The 21,222-nt window shown below is 43.0% G+C and overlaps 1 long non-coding RNA gene across 1 annotated transcript; it reads left to right on the plus strand.

Annotated features, from left to right (window-relative positions):
- Positions 1 to 18,355: 18,355 nt before the first annotated feature.
- On the plus strand, positions 18,356 to 20,090 carry LOC125725014 (uncharacterized). The gene is made up of 2 exons (XR_007387280.1): positions 18,356 to 18,934; positions 19,790 to 20,090. It is a non-coding gene; the product is annotated as an uncharacterized LOC125725014 (long non-coding RNA).
- Positions 20,091 to 21,222: the final 1,132 nt, after the last annotated feature.

Raw genomic sequence — 21,222 nt, forward strand, 5'->3', positions numbered from 1 at the left:
CTCTAAGTAGTATTCTGTGTGTGACCTCGGCTGCTCCAGAGTTATTCTACTCATCAAGGAGGAAAATGGTGGCTGTGTGTGTGTGTCTGTGTCTGTGTGTGTGCGTGTGTGAAACATTCCAAAAGCCTCGTATTTTCTTTGGTTACTTATGGTTAAGGTTATGAAAGGGTTAGGGTTAAGGTCGCCATGTTGGGATTAAAGTTTTCTCCACAGAAATGAACGGAGAGTCCCCACAAAGATATAATTACACTTATCATCACTCCACAGAACACATTTCCACTGCTCCAGAGTCCAGTGGCAGTGTGCTTTACGCCACTCCGTCCAGCATTTGGCATCACGCTTGGCGATGTGAGGCTTGCATGCAGCTGCTCGGCCATGGAAGCCCATTCTGTGAAGGTCCCGGTACATAGTTTTTGTGCTGGGATTAATGCCAGTGGAAGCGGGGAACTGCAGCTACTGAGTCAACAGAGAGCTGGCGACTCTCACGCGCCATGTGACTCAGCACTCAGTCACCCCGCTCTCTTACTGCATGTGTTCTGCCACTTTGTGTCCGAGTTTCTGTTGTTCCTAAACACTTCCACTATGCAATTATACCACTTACAGCTGACCGTGAAATATCTAGCAGGGATGGAATTTCACAAACTGACTTTTCGCAAAGGTGGCATCCGGTGACAGTACCGTGCTTGAGTTCATTGCGCTTTTCAGAATGATCCATTCTTTCGCAAATATTTGTAAACCCGACTGCAGGGGTAGCTGCTTGAGTATACAGAGCTGTGGCAATGGGTCTGAATGAAACACCTGAATGCAATGATTTAGAGATGTGTCACAATACGTTTCTCCAAATAGTGTGTATGTGTATATCCATATTTAAGACACCTGAAATTCTTTCTTACCTATTTCAGCCACATTTAGGTCTGAGGCCTGAAAAATCAATAGCATAGGTCCTAAGGGATGAATGGCAAAGCTATTGTATTTAGTTTGGTTACTTATGGTTAAGGTTAGGGATGGGTGGGGGTTAAGGGTGTCGTGATTGGAATTAGGGTTTCTCCCATAGAAATGAATGGACGGTCCCCATTTACAGTAGATAGGAAGACCAACTTCATAGACTTTTAAGGAGTACGACTTTGAACTATGGCTACTTGGCCATTCCAGTAGCTGTTCATGGAAGGTTACACTGTAGCTTGAGGGACTGCCTACTAGCTTTTCGGAGGGTGGGGTTTCACATAGCGGTAAACACCTTGACTGCCCCCACCCCCAACCCTGTCCATTGCTTCCCACATCTCATTCCTGTCTGGCGCCTGTTAGAAAAGTTTTTAAGGTGTTAAAATCAGTTGCTGAAACGCCGAGACACACTTCCGGGGGAAACGTTCACACCACCCCCGCAACGTGACATTCCAGGTCCTCACAGGCGAAAAGTTACAGCTTTTGAATGACAGGCTGTCAGACGCCACGTCATTGGCTTGCCGGCGCCCCGGGTATGCGTTGTAGGTTCAAGGCCAACCTGGGAGGGGAGAACAAGACTATTCTGGCGCTCCCCTCTGGAGGGTGCTTAATTGCATCAGCGAACCATCCATCTACATAAATAGATACAATTATTGGCTGCGTACGAAAGGCTCGAGATCGGAAATCGTCTGAGGAGATGAGGAACGTAATGAAACAACAGCATGCCTGTTATGATTTGTTTACCATAATTGCCAAATGGCAGAGTCCTCCAAATGAGAGTGTTCTGTGTCAGGCACCCAGAGAACCCTGGAGAATGACATCTAAATCCATGCATGATATTATTACCCACGACAATGTGTCCATTTCAGGCAACCAAGGAGCTACGTTAACGTGTCGTAACATCTCCTGATGAGGGAAAGATTACAGCCTCCGAAATATCCTCCATGTTTCATGTTTGGCATCTACGGCTCTTCCTTATGTTACAGGGTAAAGATCTAACCAGGTTTGCCTGAGTATTTTTTTTTTTTTTTTTTTTTTTTTTTTGGGGGGGGGGGGGCAGCTAACAACTGATTGGCCTCCAGAGGATCCCCTCCCCTGTCACTCACCAATTCAAAACATATCATTGGTCAATGATAATCCCTTCATGTGAATTACAGCCACTTCTATGTCCCCCACCTTAAGAAGATCCTCTAATTGCCCGTATGGGTTTGATAAAAGTGTCCTACATTGAAAAACATTTAGCAGACATTTTTCTAACAAGGGCGCCTTTACATCTGGTGTCTTTTCATGTCTCATCTTTCTCATGTGCATAAATCTCACGACAATCTCGAAGGGGGCGAGCGCGGCTGCTTTAACTTCACCTCTCCCGGCCTGATCCTTCGCAAACACACAGCACCGAGAGCGGCGCCCCACCCCACTGACATTCTATGCCTATTCCTTTCACAGTATCCAGCAGTCTGAGGGAACTCACCCCCCAGTCAAAGGCAGACGCCGGAGAAGTAAAGCGAAGGGAGTCCGGGCTGAAATGCCCCCCAGTGCAGAAACACTCATTAAAATCCACTGAATCGACGGCAGGGATTTCCAGCAGAACTAGTAACGCTGGATATCCACAACTCAGTGACTTATACCAGACCACTATAAGCTGGTTTTGACCCCACCATCGACCACCCCCCTCCCCCAGTCTGGCACAGTTCACATTCCTGTGTCTTCCTATTATTCACCAGCCTTGAAAGATCCATGTTCATCTTTAATCCGCCCCAGTCTGAGCAGACAGTTGGAACGCAGATGGCCGAGTCCTCTTGAATCCCCCTCCCGGACTCTACTTTGAGAGCGGAACACTGCGGAATCATTATCCCACCCTGGGATATTCAGCGGACGGCGGCCACCCGACCAGACGTAGCCGTGAAGCTACGGTGGGCTCGGCTCTGTCGAGTTAGCGCTAGCGGCACCTGCCGCTACATAAGCGGCTACTCTGGGGGTACCTGAGTATGAGCAGCTACACTGACACCCAGACACTGAACTGTGCCATTTGCTGAGGTTAGCAAAGGAATTACACCAAGTTTCATCACTTTTTTTTATTATGCTTTACTACATCTCCCTGGGAGGTGGAAACGGGGCACGGGGGCTGCTTAGCATGCACAGTGGGCCTGCCCGCCTGCCTCTGCTGCTCTGTGATGCAGCTCAGGGGGTTGAAACCTGCTGAACAGTGCCACCTGCTGACGGGATGTGGATAATGCCGACGCATGTCTGTGTTTGCTGGCAGCCGGGAGCCTGTGCCATCACCACTAATTACCGTACATGCCTTATTAGGACGTGGCTATTCAGAAGGGGGGGGGGGGGGATTAGCATGGAATGGGGGACTGAAACATCCCTGCACTCCATTGTGCTGACATCAGTGAGCCGTGAACTTCCAACCTTAGACACGGCCATGTGCTGTAATAGTCTCCGACATGCAGAGGTGGAAATTTCAGGTCCAGAGAGTATAAATCCAGACCAGGATTTTGTTTCAACCTGTGTCTGTGACTCTTTATACTCAACTGGTTGGTTGAAACAAAATCCTGGTCTGGATTTGTGTTCTCTGGACCTGAAATCTCTAGCTCAGCCGATATCCCTATCATAATCCCTCCTACATAGACAATCTGAAAGCTACATGTGTACAGCAAATGCTAAGCCAGAAGGATTAATCAGAAATTAACCGCAAAAAGCAACATTTTACCTGCCAGGACTGGACCACAGACCTTTGTTTTTTGTAGCGTTTAATGAATCAACTTATAATCAGATGAATTTTCATTTCACGGCAAGGATACGTGCGTGGATTGAAAATGATCTCGTGTTTATTATTCTAGTCCTTGAAAGTTTCTCTGTGAAAAAACGAAAAGGAAACAAATCCAGCAGCATTTAATATGGCCGAAAAAAACTGCAGAAAATCATTCTGAAATGTATTGAATCCTAGCAGAGGAAACGCTGCATCCGCTCTGTTTTCAGGTCAAGGGGAGATTATAAGTGGCCTGATCTGTGGTTCCCCTCCGAGACCGTATCCTTTAAGTTCTCTTGCCCAGGGTCACTTTGGAGGAACAATGAGGTTCTGGAAGGACAAAGCACCTGAATGAGCCTTTTCATCAGGTTATTAAAAGAAGAAAATGATTAAATTGGACAGAGGACAATAGGGTGACTCGCAGACAAAGATGTTTGTGAAAAATCCTGGATGCAGTACTTCTTCTTTGTCCTTTGTGAATGTGAAGTAAATTATCGATTTACTTCAACTACCTGGAAAATACAGTAGTATTTATGTGAATACAGGTAGTTCTAGCAAGCTAACAATGGAAGGCAGGAGAACCTTCTGTCCCAGGCGAGAGAGACCCTTGAGGCTGGTCGTCCCGGGGAATATCTGTGGGCCTGACCTGACCTCTGCTCTTGTCAGTCTCACGAACGTAAGGGAACGCGTTGAGATATGACGTAGCGTGGCTCCCAGCATCTTCCACCACGTTTATCCTAATATCTGTTAACCTTTACCGCATAAGAGATTAAGCAACCTTTTGCCAATAACCTTTTCAGAATCTAAAAATCTTCAAAAAAAAAAACAGAAATTTCAAGACACAATGGCATATCACAAAAACACGGCATAAAAATGTGAGTGTATTTTCAGGACGTAGTAAAGAAAAACGTATTATGTCTCATTTCAGAGAGGATGGCATATTTTTTATTGATGACTATCACCTCAAAAGTGGGGGCGCTGGTGAATGCACACATCACCGGAAATGTAACATCCTCACAGAGCCCTGGGCCTCGTCCGGCTGCGATGTGACGTTTTTTCAGCCAAAACTTTATAGGATATGTTTGATTGGTCCTAGTTATTTAATCCATTTTACAGGTAAGATTAGTTAATCCACTCCAGACTGCAGAGCACGGTATTATTGTGCCATGAGAAAACACAGCGTTAATGGACTTTGGAAAACTATTCTGTATATATACATAGATATATATTCTGTATATAGTCTTAATATCTTTTCCTAAATAGGTGTCTTCTTTTCAATGACTCCAGGTTGGCCTATTGCGAAGCCTGCCCACTGAACATAACTGTGAAATAAAATTAAAATTGGAACAAAATTTATATAGAACATGCTGTTGAACTGCATTGACTCTTGTTGTTTTGACGTCGTTTCTCAATTGCAAGACCTCCTTGGTATCACATGAACGTGCTGCACTGTGCTTTTTGTCATACAGACTCTTCATCAGTTCAGTTATTGAAATCTGACAAAAATTAATCTTGTCCATCAGGACTATCTTTCATTCCTGTGGCAGAACAACCACCGATAGAGAGTCACCCAGCCAGGAAATGCCTGGTGGCACTTTCTAGCATGATAATCAGGAGAACAAGTAGATCTGTCATATTTCTTTCGTTTCTTTTAGTTTTTTTCCTGTTCTTCCCATTAGGCTTAATTAGCTGTTTTTTTTTAAATAAAACAAAAATCAAAAACACAAAAGCAGGCTGATTAGCTTTAGCCGCTGGCTGCTAAGGAAATTCATTTGCAATATCAGCTACACAATAATTAACAGGAACAATTGAGATGGATTTGCAGTAATGAATGATGGGAGTTAATGCCATTCCTACTTTAATTATAACACATTTGCAGCGTAATAACATACCAGATGTTCATTCCTTGATTTCCTATTTAAGGACAAACCTACTGTAGCTAGCATTTTTGCGTTCACTCGCTTCCGCGCAATTCGAAAATCACAGTTTAATAACCAATTGTCATCGGTATATGTATTAATTCGCTTATGATGTCATTGTATTTGAAAGGCCGAGCGTTCCAGTTCATTCGGTAGGCTGCCCGGTCCAGATGGTGAGAGCTGTAACTTTAATTCGGCAAAAGGCATCGTTACATGTTCATGCTGGGAAATGCCTGATTGCGAAGTCACGCAAAAGTTTACAGTTCAAACAGTTTAAACTCCAAAATAAGGTCACTTCAGGGTTAAATTTTTTAAGCTCCACGGTCTGCTCCTCATTACCAGTAGCTTTTCAATTTCAAAAAAAGAGAGGAAAAATGGAACAGGAACTGAAGACCTTGACTTTAATTAACTGATATGAAACACAGCTGTTAAACTGAAATAGTGCAAAGTAACGTTAATATCTGTGTGTATTACTTTGGTGTACGGTGTGTAATGCGGAAAGCCATGTAAGGGGGTGAATTGAAATGCATGCTCTGAAGAAGATAGGAAAAGTCTCACCGATCAAAGGAATACTGTCACTATGTTGTGCATTTCTATGAGGCCGAAAGGAGACAAATTTGACTGGAGGGACATTTGGGCAGATATCTGAGTGGGTGGCACTCTTGTAACTTAAGGGTACTATGGTTAGTACAGCATATTCTAAACTTTACCTGAGGATTAAGTCCAAGATGCAGCGTATTTCATAAAGAGGGTTTTGCCCCCCCAGGCGAGAAAACAAGTGGAAAAGCGATATGAATATTTCGCATTTTCGAACAAGGCTAAAAGTGCGCACTCAAGAAAAATACACCGTGCGAAAAAAGGGAAGGCCAGCGGAGAAGTGGAGAACCACTAGGCTGTCAGAGGGGGTTGCGTTTGCACAGAATCATCTCCTTTAGGTGTGCAGCAGGCAGATCAGCACCGTTTTACTAGGTTAAGCGAGTTAGGCGTACACGGAAAGATAACATTACGATGTTTGGCGAATGACACACCCAGTCTGGGTTTATGTTCTGTCGGAATTACCTTGTGGCATCAGACATAATGAATTTAGCCAGACAGTTTAATGATTCTGCCATATAGTTCAAAACCATTTTACTACGGGTTTAAAATATCCAATTATGAACCTCTGCTGCTGGCAAATGAACAGCCAGACGTTAATTCCTGTACATGTTTATGTGATGGGACACTGACAATCAGTATAACAATGTTCTTGGCAGGGAAACACCTACAGCCAGATGGCAGAAACTGCTTTACAACTTGCCCACCTTTTTTCACAAAACCATTCCCTTGTTTTAATTCATGCAATTTAGATCAGATTTAAAGAACATACACATATTTTTTGTATTTTGATGAAGCATCTCTTGTTTGTAATGGGTTTACGAGAGCATTTTTTTTCCCACAGATGAGTCACCAGGTTAAACCGCAAAGTCGGGAAGCTGTCATAAATACAGAGGGGAATAAAATAAGCTTGTTCTTTTTTAATTAAGGAAAAAAACTAATATAATTTTGTATCCATATGGAAGAAGCCCAGGGAATGGATCCAGTTTCTTGAAAAACCATGCGTTTTGCAGGGCAATTAAAATTTGATATAATAATACAATTAAACTTATAATAATTAAGAAACTAATGTCATATATTGTGTGTGTGCGTGTGTGTGTCTGTCCGTATATGTGCAAAATTATCTCCATAAGGAGTGTAACTGCTGCGTGCGCACAAACACACACACGAGCACGTGACCACACACACACAAACACACACACAATATACAAACAAAAGTATTGGTGCACCTGGCCATTACACCCGTAGGAACTTTAATGGCATCCCATTCTATATCCACAGGCATCAGTATGGAGATGGTCCCCCCTTTGCAGCTATAACAGCTGCCACTCTTCTGGGAAGCCTTTCCACGAGATTCTGGAGTGTGTCCGTGGGAATTTTTGCCCATTCATGCAGAAGGGCATTTGTGAGGCCAAGCAAAGGCCTTGAACATGAACATGAAGGTCTGGCTCACAACCTCCATTAAAGCTGTCCAATGGAGTTGACGTCAGGGCTTTCTGTGGGCCACACGGTCAGGTTCTTGCACACCAAGTCTTCTTACTTTGTGCATTGGGACACAGAAATGCTGGGACAGAAAAGGGCCTTCCTCAAATTGTTCCCACAAAGTTGTAAGCCCAGTTCAAAATGTTTTGGTGTGTTTAGCTCCCTGAAAAAGGGCCTAGCCCATCCCCAACACCACTAATATCCCTGATCTGCCAAATCCTGACTTGTCCATTAGACTACCAGACAGGGAAGTGTGATTCGTCACTCCACAGAACACATTTCCACTGCTCCAGAGTCCAGTGGCAGTGTGCTTTACGCCACTCCGTCCAGCATTTGGCATCAAGCTTGGCGATGTGAGGCTTGCATGCAGCTGCTCGGCCATGGAAGCCCATTCCGTGAAGGTCCCGGTACACGGTTTTTGTGCTGGGATTAATGCCAGAGGAAGCGGGGAACTGCAGCTACTGAGTCAACAGAGAGCTGGCGACTCTCACGCGCCATGTGACTCAGCACTCAGTCACCCCGCTCTGTTACTGCATGTGTTCTGCCACTTTGTGTCCGAGTTTTTGTTGTTCCTAAACACTTCCACTATGCAACTATACCACTTACAGCTGACCGTGAAATATCTAGCAGGGATGGAATTTCACAAACTGACTTTTCGCAAAGGTGGCATCCGGTGACAGTACCGTGCTTGAGTTCATTGCGCTTTTCAGAATGATCCATTCTTTCGCAAATATTAGTAAACCTGACTGCAGGGGTACCTGCTTGAGTATATATGTACAGAGCTGTGGCAATGGGTCTGAATGAAACACCTGAATTCAATGATTTAGAGATGTGTCACAATACGTTTGTCCAAATAGTGTGTATGTGTATATCCATATTTAAGGCACCTGAAATCCTTTCTTAGCTGACTTTTCTTAACTATTTCAGCTACGTTTAAGTCTTAGTTTTGAAAAGTAAATAGCATAGGTCCTATGGGATGAATGACAGATGTGTGTGTGTGCATGTGTGTGTCTGTGGAGAGGGGTTGTATATATTTCCGAATGTCCCCACAATGCGTGAAAAACCTGTAATTTTGACATTTGCCCTGTTCTGTCACTTTATGGTTACCCAGTTGCAGGTAGTGTTACGATTAGAAAGGTTATTGCTTTTCCAGCCAAAACTTGTTTTTTTTTTTTTATTGTTCAGGGCCTATGTTTAATGGAAAAGCACAGTAGCATATTTCATACTTTCCAATGGCCTACTGTGTCCCCCATGTCCCCAAATTAGGGTCAGCCAACTATAGCTAGGGTTAAGTTTACAAAGCATATTTTTATGATAGTTCAGGGCCTGCATATATGGGAAACCATAATTTTAACTTGACTTAATAACATATTTCATACTTTCCAATGCCCTGTTCTTTCACCCAAAATCCTCAAATTAGAGTTAGCCAACTAAAGCTCGGGTTAGGGTTAGAAAGGGTTAGGGTTAGGGTTAGAAAGGCTATTCCAGCTACCAAAACCTGTTTTTTTATTGTTCGGGGGCCTGTATAACAGGAAACCGCAGTTCAGCTTGATTTAAACCCAGAATCACTTCTAAGAGTCATGAGAACGTTCCATGTTTCATGAAATGTGCCAAAGCAATGGAGAATCTGCAAACCTGTGTTAGGTTTGGCTTTGGGTAAACACAGGAATAAGGCCATTGAGTTGGAAAAGGAGAAGCTGAACTGCAGAGCCTGCAGGCCTGTTAGGAACCCACCGGCAAGGCAGGCAGCTGGGGAAACCTTGTGTCCACAGGGGGCCACGCTTCTCTTGTCACCACCTCCGGATCAAACGCAGGCTCAATTATCCTCTGTTCCTGTTGGCCTTGGACTTAGGAGTCTGTCACCATGTCTGTATCTCTCAGTTTGGTGTCTCCCCATACAAAAGGCTTCCAAATGTGAACCGCTGCCCTACCTCCTTTTGTGTTCGCCTGTGGCGAGCCTTATCAGCATCATAAGACCTTGCGGGCGGGCGGGCGGGCGGACGGACGGACGGACGGACGGACGGACGGACGGATAGATAGATAGATAGATAGATAGATAGATAGATAGATAGATAGATAGATAGATAGATAGATAGATAGATAGATAGATTATGCAATTATTAAAAACAAGTAGCACAGGGTCAGAAGTGATAAAGTTACAATGTTTCTATGACAATGCATTAGCTAGTAAGGTTACACTGTTACAAGACAGAATGAACAAATGTTGGTAGTCTAGCATTGTAGCCTTTCTGTGTGTTTCTCATCAACAGTGTCATGACAGACCACCCTGAACCGAGATGCTCATCTTTAGTGCAGGATTTCCCGCGTAATGGTCCAACACAATTGGACATACATATTTATCGATCGTGGCAATCAGGTCTAAATGTATTTTGCGCTATTTTGTATCTGATTGTAACTATGCTGCGGGCTTGATACAAACCAGTTTTTTTAGGTATTTTCATCTGAATTGAACAGACTTACCAATAGCCAGAAACATGAGAAACTCCATCTCCTTTCTTCTACACAATCTTAAATTTCTAATTTATTAATTCAGAGGAGTAGAGCTGCACTCATTATTATTATTTTTGACGAATTCTGCTCACTTCCTTCCTCACACTGCGTCAAGTCAAGGTGCCAAAGTTACATCGCATCTATTTGATCCTATCTGTTCTGCAGGGCATGTGCAACGGTATCAGCAAGACGAGAAGACATTATTATAAATCATTTTACCTTCAGCCTGTTCATAATATATAACAGGTTATACCTTGGCTGGGAAGTGTATGTTTCACGATTTCAAAGCAAAAAAAGAAAGATCTTCCCCCTCCCCCCTTATCTGTCCCACTTACCAGTCTGCCACTTTCAAATATGTTCACCGGTTTAAAGCTTTAAAACCGTGTTAGGTAACTTCTTGTCATCAGTCTTTTTCCCCTAAAGATCAAATAGTTTTCATGGGCTTTCTTCGCGGGAGTTTGAGTCATATACCTGTTTTTATAAGGATCGTTTTATTGTCACAAATCCAGTACTTATTTCTGTCTGGATATATTCAGCAGGGAATAGTTTTTTCAGTTCCCGTTGCTCATGAGTGGAGCTGAAGAAACTGTCAATTTTATTATATATTTTTTTACACGGACATTGAGGAAAATAGAAAAATATCTACAGAGAATACTCTAATAAATATTGTATAAACAAACAGCGGGTGAATCTCGCTTTTTAATCTCTAAGTATTTGAAATATTTATCCTGTTTATGACGGTATAAATTATGTCTAGATATAACAGTAGATATAGACAGTTAGCCGAACTTAAGAAGGTCCAAGATAAAGGTGACACAGACCAAATTTAACGCTTCAGTACAATCTCTTCAAACATCACTCCATAAAATGCACTAAATCCATTAGTGAACAAAAAAAGTGGGCAAACTAAAATACGTTTTTCTTTCCTTTTTTTAAACCGAAAACATACGGATGGTACCTGAAGCAGAAAATGTTTTTTTTCTGCGAGTTCCCATTGCATAAAAACAATGCTGTTATTATTCATGCACCGTGCAGGAGCCATATGCAAGGAAAATAGAAAAAAAACGTTGATTGTCTGAAGAAAACAATCAGACATCGCCGTTGTTTTGTTCAGACTAAGAAAATGAGTTGCGTTTCTAGGCTTTTGTGTGAGCCACACATATGTAGACGGTAATTAAATATTTTTCAGCCAGCAATGCAAAGATTGTCCAAATAGCGTGTGTGTACGTTAATGATTGTTTGGCTGGAAGCAACGTGGCACCCAGTCTGCATATAATTGTTTTTAATTGTGCAGCTTATTGTTTGACTAAAGAAGGAGCGTACTAGTCTATTTTACCGCCTGCTTTGCCATAACTGTCAGGTCGTCAGCGTCTTTTTGCTACTCGCAATTACATTTTGTCGGGAATAACGTGGGTTTATACTGATTACATGGAGCTTCTTCTTTTGGTACTGTGCAAATGGTTACTGCACAAGAAGGCACTGGGACAGACAGAAGTCCACCCAGCAAACATGCTTAGGTTAATGGTAGAAACAGCAGCATGACGGTGTGCGTAAGAATGAATTAAGTACCATTTTGTTTATGAGATATTTTCCTGGACTGAGAAAAAAATGAATAGGGTGACAATTGGGAGAAAAAAACACCTTCAGTCCTGTTTGTTATTTGATCTGTGTCCATTAAGCATTTAGATGACAAAAAGGCATATCGGAATCCGAAAGAATTCCCTAGGATAATACTTTCTCTGCTTGGTTTCAGGAGCAGTCCGAATAGTCTAAGAAACACCGAGGGTTATTTTGGAAAGCTTTCAGTGGCCTCCTTCTATTAGACAGTGACAAATACAGTGATTCACTGAGTGAAAAGCAGGTAGAGCCACCCAATGCTGTCAGAGGACATGGGCCGATTAGAACGTGCATGAGGTCCTTGGGGTTGCCTCAGCACTTCTCAAAAGCTAGTAGATGACAGAGCCACTTTGTGCGCTATAAGTGGTGCAATTAGCCGTCTCTCCCTTTTCAAAACGACCCCCACCACCACACCACCCTTAACACACGAGGACGCGCGCACTGAGCGGCTGAAAGAAGAAACCCAACTGGTCTCGAGCTCTATGCCGACGGCTGGTGTGTCGTCAGGGGGCGTGGCCTCCGTCATAGACAGATGACCCAAACTGGCTGCGCTTATTGGTCGAAACAAACAGCCGCACTTTGGGAATCCAAATGTGCAGTTCAGCACATTTCCAGGAGATGGCGCCTGTGGACTAGGATATCGTCGACTTCCGAAATAGCTCCGCATCCTCTATTCGTGCAGATTCGGCGTTTCCCACACTGCTCGTTGTTGGCGTATCAAGTATAACAATTTACTTCTCATCTAGGATATTTCTAAGAAGATACACTCATAAGACGTTTACGCTTTCATTTGTTCCATTTATGAAAATGAAATTTCCTTAGTCTATATTTGAATGCTTAAAAAGCATAGTTCTCAAACGGGTATTACATTTATCAGGAAAAAATAATGTGAACACCTGTTGGTTAGATGTAATAAGAGAGCACCTTGACTAAGCCAGATAGTGCAATTTTGTTTAATCTGGAGCATATGGCAGTAAGAAAGTGAATATTTATTGCAGTTTAATCCTAATTTAGCTGCGATCAAGTGCTAAACCTATTTGTACTGACTGACTGTATTTATTGTATTCGGTACTGATGTACTTGCTTACTTTATTTATTTATTATTATCTTTTGACTTCATCTTCCATGAGTATTGTTTTCTGCATCCTTAGCCAATCACAAGCAGCTTTCCTAATCGCCGTCTGTGTTGGCAGACAGAGGGGCCAGTGACAATGGAATCTTTTCCAGACCATTGTGGGGCAGTAAATATTTTACCCTGCTTGCCCCCCCCCCCCTCTGCCCCAGCTGGTGAAGAGGAGCGCAGAAAGACGCCTGAGGTCTCACAGCAGCCCCCACTACACCACCACCTCCCCATTCGCCAGGCCTTCCCTCCCCCCGCAGATCACAGGCGACTCCACCGTCGCCGCTGAGTCGCATTCTGGGGATGGCTGGGCCCGGGGGCCACTCTGAAGTGCCACCTGGCGTGCCCACTCGCTGGAGAACTCTCCCTGACCCCCCTCCCACCCCCCCGCAGGCGGCAGAAGGGACCTTGGGGACCGCCGGAGACCCCAACCCGGGCCACAGGGGGTCGATTCCCAAAGGCCGCGTGTTCAACCGAAGGCCGTGTTTGCAGCAGAAAGCAACGCCATCAGCTCCGACATGGATCCCTCACACCCCCCAGCAAGACCTTCCTGGCCCCCCCATGCAAGCCGGCCTCACAGCCCTAACATCAAAGAGTACCAACTTGGTCTGGGACCAACATGCCTCTCGCAGCCACATTTAATGACACCAGTGCCACAAAGCCCTTTTTAAAGGCACATGTACAACACAGGCTCGCTCTGTAGAGTGGCAGACCAATAATATATTTATTATAATTATTTTAACTGCATTTATATTTTGCAACATTTAAAAAATTATTACAGCATACAAATCAATTCAGACGATCCTTCTCTTGTATTCATGGAGGACATTCATTTTATTCTAACTGCAGATGTAACTTTCATTTAACTGCAAAACGTTTTTTTTTCTTCCGCCCTGACCCTAAACTGTATTCTGCTTTCATCCTAATTCTGTGAATCAAGGCTGCCTGTTGCGACCACAGAGGCTTGAACAAGATCTCAGCTACCATTCCAGAGTTTTCCATTCAGCTTTGATCAAAGCGATTCGGGCCGCATGACTCGCTTGAACATTTATAGACAGACGTTTGCTATCCTGATGGAAACTTAGATGATACGTTTTCAGCTGTGCCGATGCACTAACTTCACATTCGGTCAAATCAGCGAGCTTTGAACACCTTTTTTTGGGAATGATATTAAAGAACAGAAGGTGAGGATAATAATATATGGGCAAATGGTTGGAAATGACCATAATCCTCATTAATGCAATGTGCATAATTTGAGTAAAATATGTACTAACATTTGTTTAACAGATGCTTTTATCTGAAGTGGCATACAGTTGAGAAGGCGGGGTCATGCAGTCCCTGAAGCAATTGGGGGGCTTTGATCAAGTGCCCAACAGTGAAAACTTCTGTTGACTCGAGGATTTGAACAGGCAACCTTCTGATCTCAGACAAAGCTACTCATTGCCCAGTTGAGATATTCTGAAGCATAATCGCGTCTAATGCAATCTGCTTAGCGTCCATGACACTCGTCTCAAACACTCACGATTACTCACAGTTCAGGGGGTCTGTCACATCCCGTGAAAATCGAGACAGGTGCCTGATAGACCACTTCTGCCAGCTCGGCTAACACAGACACGCTATTCACACGCCGAGCACACGTGTGGTCGGGCCCCACATGCCGTTTGGCGTATTGCGGCAAGCTCACATTTGGGAAAAATGATAATATTTGTCGGGAGAGCGCAGAGGGCAACGGGAGTGGGACGCCCTGATTAGAGGAAGCTCCCCCGCACCTGTCGCAGGTCAGAGGTTAATGCTGAGGGTCAAAGGTCATTTCCACAAGCGCCTGCTTGGGCTCTTTGCTTTTCTTCTTGTAACAGTTCCCACCCAAAGTGCTGAAAGGATTTATCGACTGCCGAACCCTATAATAAAGACATTGTCAGCTGTTTGAAACACACTTTAACACATTTTAACGATGATTGTCTTTAAAATTAAAAAAAAAAAAGTTTTATGGTCTATATAAAACAGGAAAAACCCTACTGTAACTGGATAGGTTTTTAAAGTCTTGCTATTCTACAGAGGCTGCAAACCGGAAAATGAAAAGAAAAATGTCTGAAACATTCTCATGGTTCTGTTTATTTTACTTGGCTTAATTAAACCAGCGTTGCTAATCATTGCCGTATCTCATATGATTGTTTCCTAAGGTGTTTGGTAGTTTTAACTGTCACGACGCTGCTGATTATCTGAAAATAAATAATATGCTCCTGATTTTTTTTTTATGTAAACAGTTCATTTTCAGGGATCCTAAAGATCAGGTAACAGAAGATACATGACACTTGGGAACTGACCCAGCAGCCCTCCGAGCGATTAAATAAATGATTTACTAACATTTTTTTTTCATTCTTATGAGTGCATGTGCATTTGGTTTATTATTTTAATTAAAAATGTAATTAAATATTTGATTATTTGTTGAAGTACACACAAAACACTTTTCTCTCCATAACTGTTGTTGGACCACATCCCACTTCCTTAACATCATTTTTATCTCAATGGGAAATCCCCGATAAATAAAGGCTTATGAAAGTGATTAATGTCCATTCGATTTTAATAAAATGTTTACGGATTTACTGAAGGCTTGACCAAGAAGCGAAGGGTCTCCGGAATCCTCGTCTGTGCTGTTTGTAGCAGCAGCTGAGTTTGATTACCTCAGTTAGTTTAAGCCTCTGAAAGCTTGGTGTTCGGCCCAAGTTTTGTTTTCCAATTTCGCCCCCCAGCATGAAGGTGCCGGCCCTAGTCACCAGGGGGGGGTGCCATGTTATGCGCCCCAGAATACCATAGACTTTTAAGGCGGTTTTCAATGCTACCGAACAGCATAGGCCGCTTTTAGAAGCGTTTCAGGCCCCCGTGGGTACCTCGGGAAGGACAACGAGCACAGAGACAGCCTAATTAGCCTGAAAAACAATAGCCCCTCAATCGCCATTCCGTTATGCCCTCCAGCATTGTCAAACGGATCTTGTTTCATGCTCCTGATAAACAGGGAGCTAAATTAGATGTGCAGTTGTTGCCATTGTCTTGTTTTGTGATACCCAAGCCTACTCTCCGCCTCCCCGGTACAAGAGCAGAGCGTCCCAGGCAAGGTGGGGGTCCCATAACGGAGTGTTAGCACATGTCATAAATGGCAAAGATCAGGAAGGGTTACTGCATGTGTTTCCCTCGTGTGGCCGTCCGTCGGCAAGGCGGGGACGGGGACGGGGGGATTGTAAGATAATTAGCCATGTAGCCAAGGCAAGAGGTATAGTGTGTTTGTGTGTGTGTGTGGGGGGGGGGGGGGCGCGGGATTCAGAAAAAGCAGAGAGATGTTAATGTTACTTTGACGGATGGAGTCAAAAGTGATTTCTGCGGGTAAGTACAGATTAGGAGCCAGCTGTTCACTGAGGGGCCAGCTTGGCGGAGGGCAGTCAGACCCTGCCACCTCGACCCCCCCCCCCCCCCCCCCACAGACACACACACACGCACACACACACGTACGTGTAAGAAGCGCCGCAGATTTATACCGTCACTCAGCCATGCCGTGTTTGTGGGAGACAACGCAGTGTTACGACATATGCATGCCGCGCATTAGAAGCCCCGATTGTGGAAATAATAATCAGTTACACTAAATCCGCATGGAAAATTTAATTACAAAAACAGAAGTAGCAGCAGGGGCACTGACTGGCATTTTCCCTTCCAATGATCCTTATCGGTTTAATACCTGACATTTTTATCAGCGATGTACTATTCGCATACAATTTGTAGTTGTTATCATTAATAAATAATGCAAAAAAATTTGCATAATTATTTCCATTTAATGAATAAGAATGTAAGATTATGAGATTATTTATATCATTATCAGATCGCTATGGTTTTCTAAATGTTGAATGAATAGTGGAAAACTAACAATTCTTAATGATTTCTTCCTAATGATAAAGATGGATAAAGCTGATTATTTTTGACTTGATTTATGGATTCAAATGACACGTGGAGCTGAATATGGTTTATGTCAAAATTGTGAGCGTAAGGTGGCGGCTGAGGGCATTCGAAACATTACAATTGCCATTCTGAGGACAGATCTCAGCGATGAACCCTTCAGGTAGGGTGCGTAAGTGAAATCGCAGCAGTGAAATTTGTCATCAAGTTATGAAAATGTGCCAGGAGTCAAGCTGGGTAATAGCATCAGTGGAGAACATTAATTAAACATAAGTATGTATCTTGAAACAGTGTGGTTTAATCAAAACAAGCAGTTTGGTTTTTTTCCAGATCTTTTAGGCCTTGGCGCATATTTGAGGATCAGGGGAAAAAAAACACTTCCATCGTTTTCCTCGCCCTTCTTTGGAGCCTTTCGGAGGTTTTCTTGGACACTTTATCTGCCTCACGTTGAAACTTGCAGTGATCGACTTGGGTTTTATAGACTCTAAACGCCGCAGACAAACAGGGGTTTTACTCACTCACGTGTCGCTCCACACACTGTCCAGCACTTCTGCCATTACTCTCGTTCCTCTGAGAACGTTCTCCCAAATTCTGGCAAGAAAGTTCATTGTTTTCTCTTTTTTTTTAAAGAAAAAAAAACAAGTGAACCTTTTGGAAAATGAATTTCAATTAAATAACTATGATACGAAAAATTCTTAATCTGGCAGATAAATTGTCCACTGCACACATAGTGTTTTTAATTGTATGCTGTGCTGTATTTTAAGTATGTGCTATACTATGATATATTTTAATGGTATGCTATACTATATTTTAATGGTATGGAATGCCGCGCTATATTTTAATGGTATGCTATGCTATATTTTAACTACATGCTATGCTATATTTTAATGGTATGCTATGCTATTGATCTACTTCCCTCTGGCTTGAAATGAGTTTCTGTCAGTCATTCAGAGAAGCTTTGGGAATTTGCCCCCAGTGCGGCAGACCGTGGCCTGTTACGGCCTGGGAATGAGGGCAGGCAGCTAGACCCCTGCCCATCAGATAGTTCGCTTTCTCCCACGAAGAGAAAGGGCAGAGAAAGAGGGGCACGCCGAATATATTTGGGCAGCTGTGGTCAGCCCCGAACCTGTTAACGTGAGCACGGGAGGAGGGGCCAGGAGGAGGGGCCAGGAGGAGGGGCAGGACGGTGTCCCATGGTCAGTCAAAGAAAAGGTTTTAATGATCTTTAGATCAGTGTCAAACTATGACATTATGCCTGTCCAAGTGTGTCAATCTGGCCATTTCAAAACTTCAAAAAGTCACCACCAGCATTTACAGCGGCCATCCGATGCACCTATTTATTTCTTGACTCAACGACTACCTCACCTCGCCTAGCTAAACTTAGCTAATTTAACTAAAGCTGGTGGTCTAATTTAACAAATACATGGAATGGCTGGGGGGCCCTAAGGAGTGTTTGAGAAGCAAGGCGACGCTCATCCATCCATCCAACAAGATATCGGTTAACTTTTTGAAGAACAGAAGAGATTCTTATTTTTGCTGCGTTACACTAAATTTGCAAACGTTTTGATGTTAAGCTGTGCTAATTCCTCTTAGCAGTTATACACGTACTACCCAGATAAATAGCCTTAAACATTTTCTTTGACCGCCTAAGATTTCTGCACAGTACTGTAGCTGTGGTCAATCACCAAACGTCACTTTTTAATACCAGCATATCACTTTTGTACTTAGAATTTACCAACACCAGGGAAACAAAAAATATGATGTTTTCATCAATAACGATTTTGACTAAAAGTAAATGTGAAAATGCATGTCTGTAGATACTAGGAGCATCGCTCACAGCTGCGTTCACGGAGCAAAAATTCCCAAGGCGAAGCGTTTCATAAACATCACACACCACACCGATCGCTCAGTATGATCTCATAATATGAATCCATGAAGGGGAAGTTACAAGCACACCTGATGCAATTAACCCCGGGCTTAATGAAGAGGACGGCCTGGGCAGGCAGAACAGAACAGACATACCTTTCCCAAGAAGAGCAGAGGAAAACCCAGGTCTGATTAACTTCTCACTCCTATTTTTAACTTTGAGAATAAGCATTAGGGCAAAGCTATCTGGCACATTTACAGAATAACAGCAGAAAGAATGGATTAACCTATAAAATGCCAGGTACTTCTGGGGGGAAAAAAAAATTCTTGGAATTTCTGTAATCCCGTACTAAGCAAAATAGTCTGTATACTCATGTACGCCTGTACGCTTTGAATTCTCAGCAAAGACGCTTTTTCCAAAACGCATTCAGCTTCATAAGTTCATAAAACGTTAAATGAAAATGAAAAACAAGAACAACAACTAGATAATTTGGATGAATGCATACCCAAATACTCTTAAGTATTCTTAAATGTGTATATGCCTGCACAAGTCACATGACTTTGTGAATATCTATATCGTTACATTTTCTTTGTTGATATTGTGTTTATATATGTGTTTTGGACAGAATATTGCTTATAGCCTATGATCTATATGCCTATTTGTCTGTGAAGTGTAATGCCTATCCTGTTCTGTTTCAATAGCATGTTTATGTCTATGGGTAACAGAAGAAGGGCTTTTACGATGTCTACAGGGCCTTGAGCTGTGTCTGGATGGGGGGGGGGGGGGGCAAAGACAACTGGAAGCCACTTGTTAATTGTCAGAGGCTCGTGCTGAGGGGGCTGTAAGTGACGCACGGCATCCCGCTCAAGCGTGCACTGCTCATCACGCCCTGGGGGAGGGGGAGATCCCATCCCGTGCTGCGGCCCGTATTATGTCTGCATCAAGGCAGCGACCCTAAAAATAAGTTCTTGTGTGTAATGGACCTCGCCTCTTGTCCCTCTGCCCCCACCCCCCCCCCACCCCCCCAATCCCGAGAGAAGACTTTCATCTTGCATGCCGTCTGCGAGCGTTCCAGAAGATCTCTTACCACGCGTCTTCCCCGAGCCAAAAATCGCCATGAGGCCGAGACCACAGACCCCAGGAGGTGGACAGGGGACAGAACCAGCAGCCAACAGGCGCACAGGTTCTGCTACGTTTTTTTAAAATATAGCTCTGGATGTTTTTTTGACTCTGAATGGTCCTGTTTTGTTTTAATTTACTGGGACACAACAGCCTTTTGTTCGGAGCGTACGTGTAAATATTCGCAATGACACATAAATCAACAGCGGCTCGAGCAGCCTGTATGTCTGTGAGGATGTGTCTCAGTTGGTGTCCACGGTCCGTGTCCAACATCAAATAACGAATGCCATGCAAAACATGTTTAGACAGCTGAATACACTCTCTGATTCATTGATTAAGCTGCCAGAATTTTAAGAGAAATATTGTTTCATAAGTTTCTCCTAAGCAAAACAACTACAAGCCTACAATAGTATAATCACATGTACAATTGTTATTTTTAATAATATACAGGACATTAATTGAGAATATCTCATATTTAATGCAGCATATCTGGATATTACTTAATGCTTAGTGTATTAATACTTGTTCAGATTCATTTAAATCAATTTCATTTCTGAGAGCATAATGCCAGTGGCCCTTATTCCGAGATTCCGAGGAGATTCGCAGAATTCCTACCAGGTCCTAAGAATGATAAGCAGTTGCTGTCACCTTGGTTGTTTGAATGCTCTTCCGGATCCTAGGTGCAGATGGTCAGACCTCCCACAAATTAGGGCTGATATACGCTTTTCATTGGCTTCCTCACATAAGAACACTGCATCTCTCATTTTCTGCATGCAACTAACTCAACCAAAGTGGCCGCATTACTATAAAACCTACTTCATCTGATATGTCATAACACAAATGAAAAGATACGTATATGTGTAAATAAGTATGTTTTTCCATGTACTAATGGTTACAAATGGATAAATGATTAAGTCTAAGTTCCCTGTAAAGAAATTATAGGCTTTTTTCAAAGCATTTTAAATAAATTACATTTCCTTATAGGCATCTTTCTATCCAATTTACAAACGTTCTGTTCTATTATCATTGAAAGATCTTATTTGAAGTGAGACGGGATTTGAATCATCTGCATTTGTGTAATTCACAGATGTGGTCTTGAGTACAGTCGAACTTGGGAAAGGATTTATTACTTTGTCGTTAATTCACGGGTTTGATCATTTAAAGTGAAATTAACATAAACATTGTGTCTTTAAGTTTGTCTTTTTAATCAACAGTTCGCTCATGAAGGATGTTACCGTAGAACACTTCAGTACGGCATTGATATTTGTTCCAGAATGATGGGACATATGTGCATGTTACGATTAAATAAATGTTATAATTAGGGGTATATCTGAAGCAAAGCGAAGATATAACA

Source organism: Brienomyrus brachyistius, unplaced genomic scaffold (genome assembly GCF_023856365.1).
Source record: "Brienomyrus brachyistius isolate T26 unplaced genomic scaffold, BBRACH_0.4 scaffold59, whole genome shotgun sequence".
Classification (NCBI taxonomy): Eukaryota; Metazoa; Chordata; class Actinopteri; order Osteoglossiformes; family Mormyridae; genus Brienomyrus; species Brienomyrus brachyistius.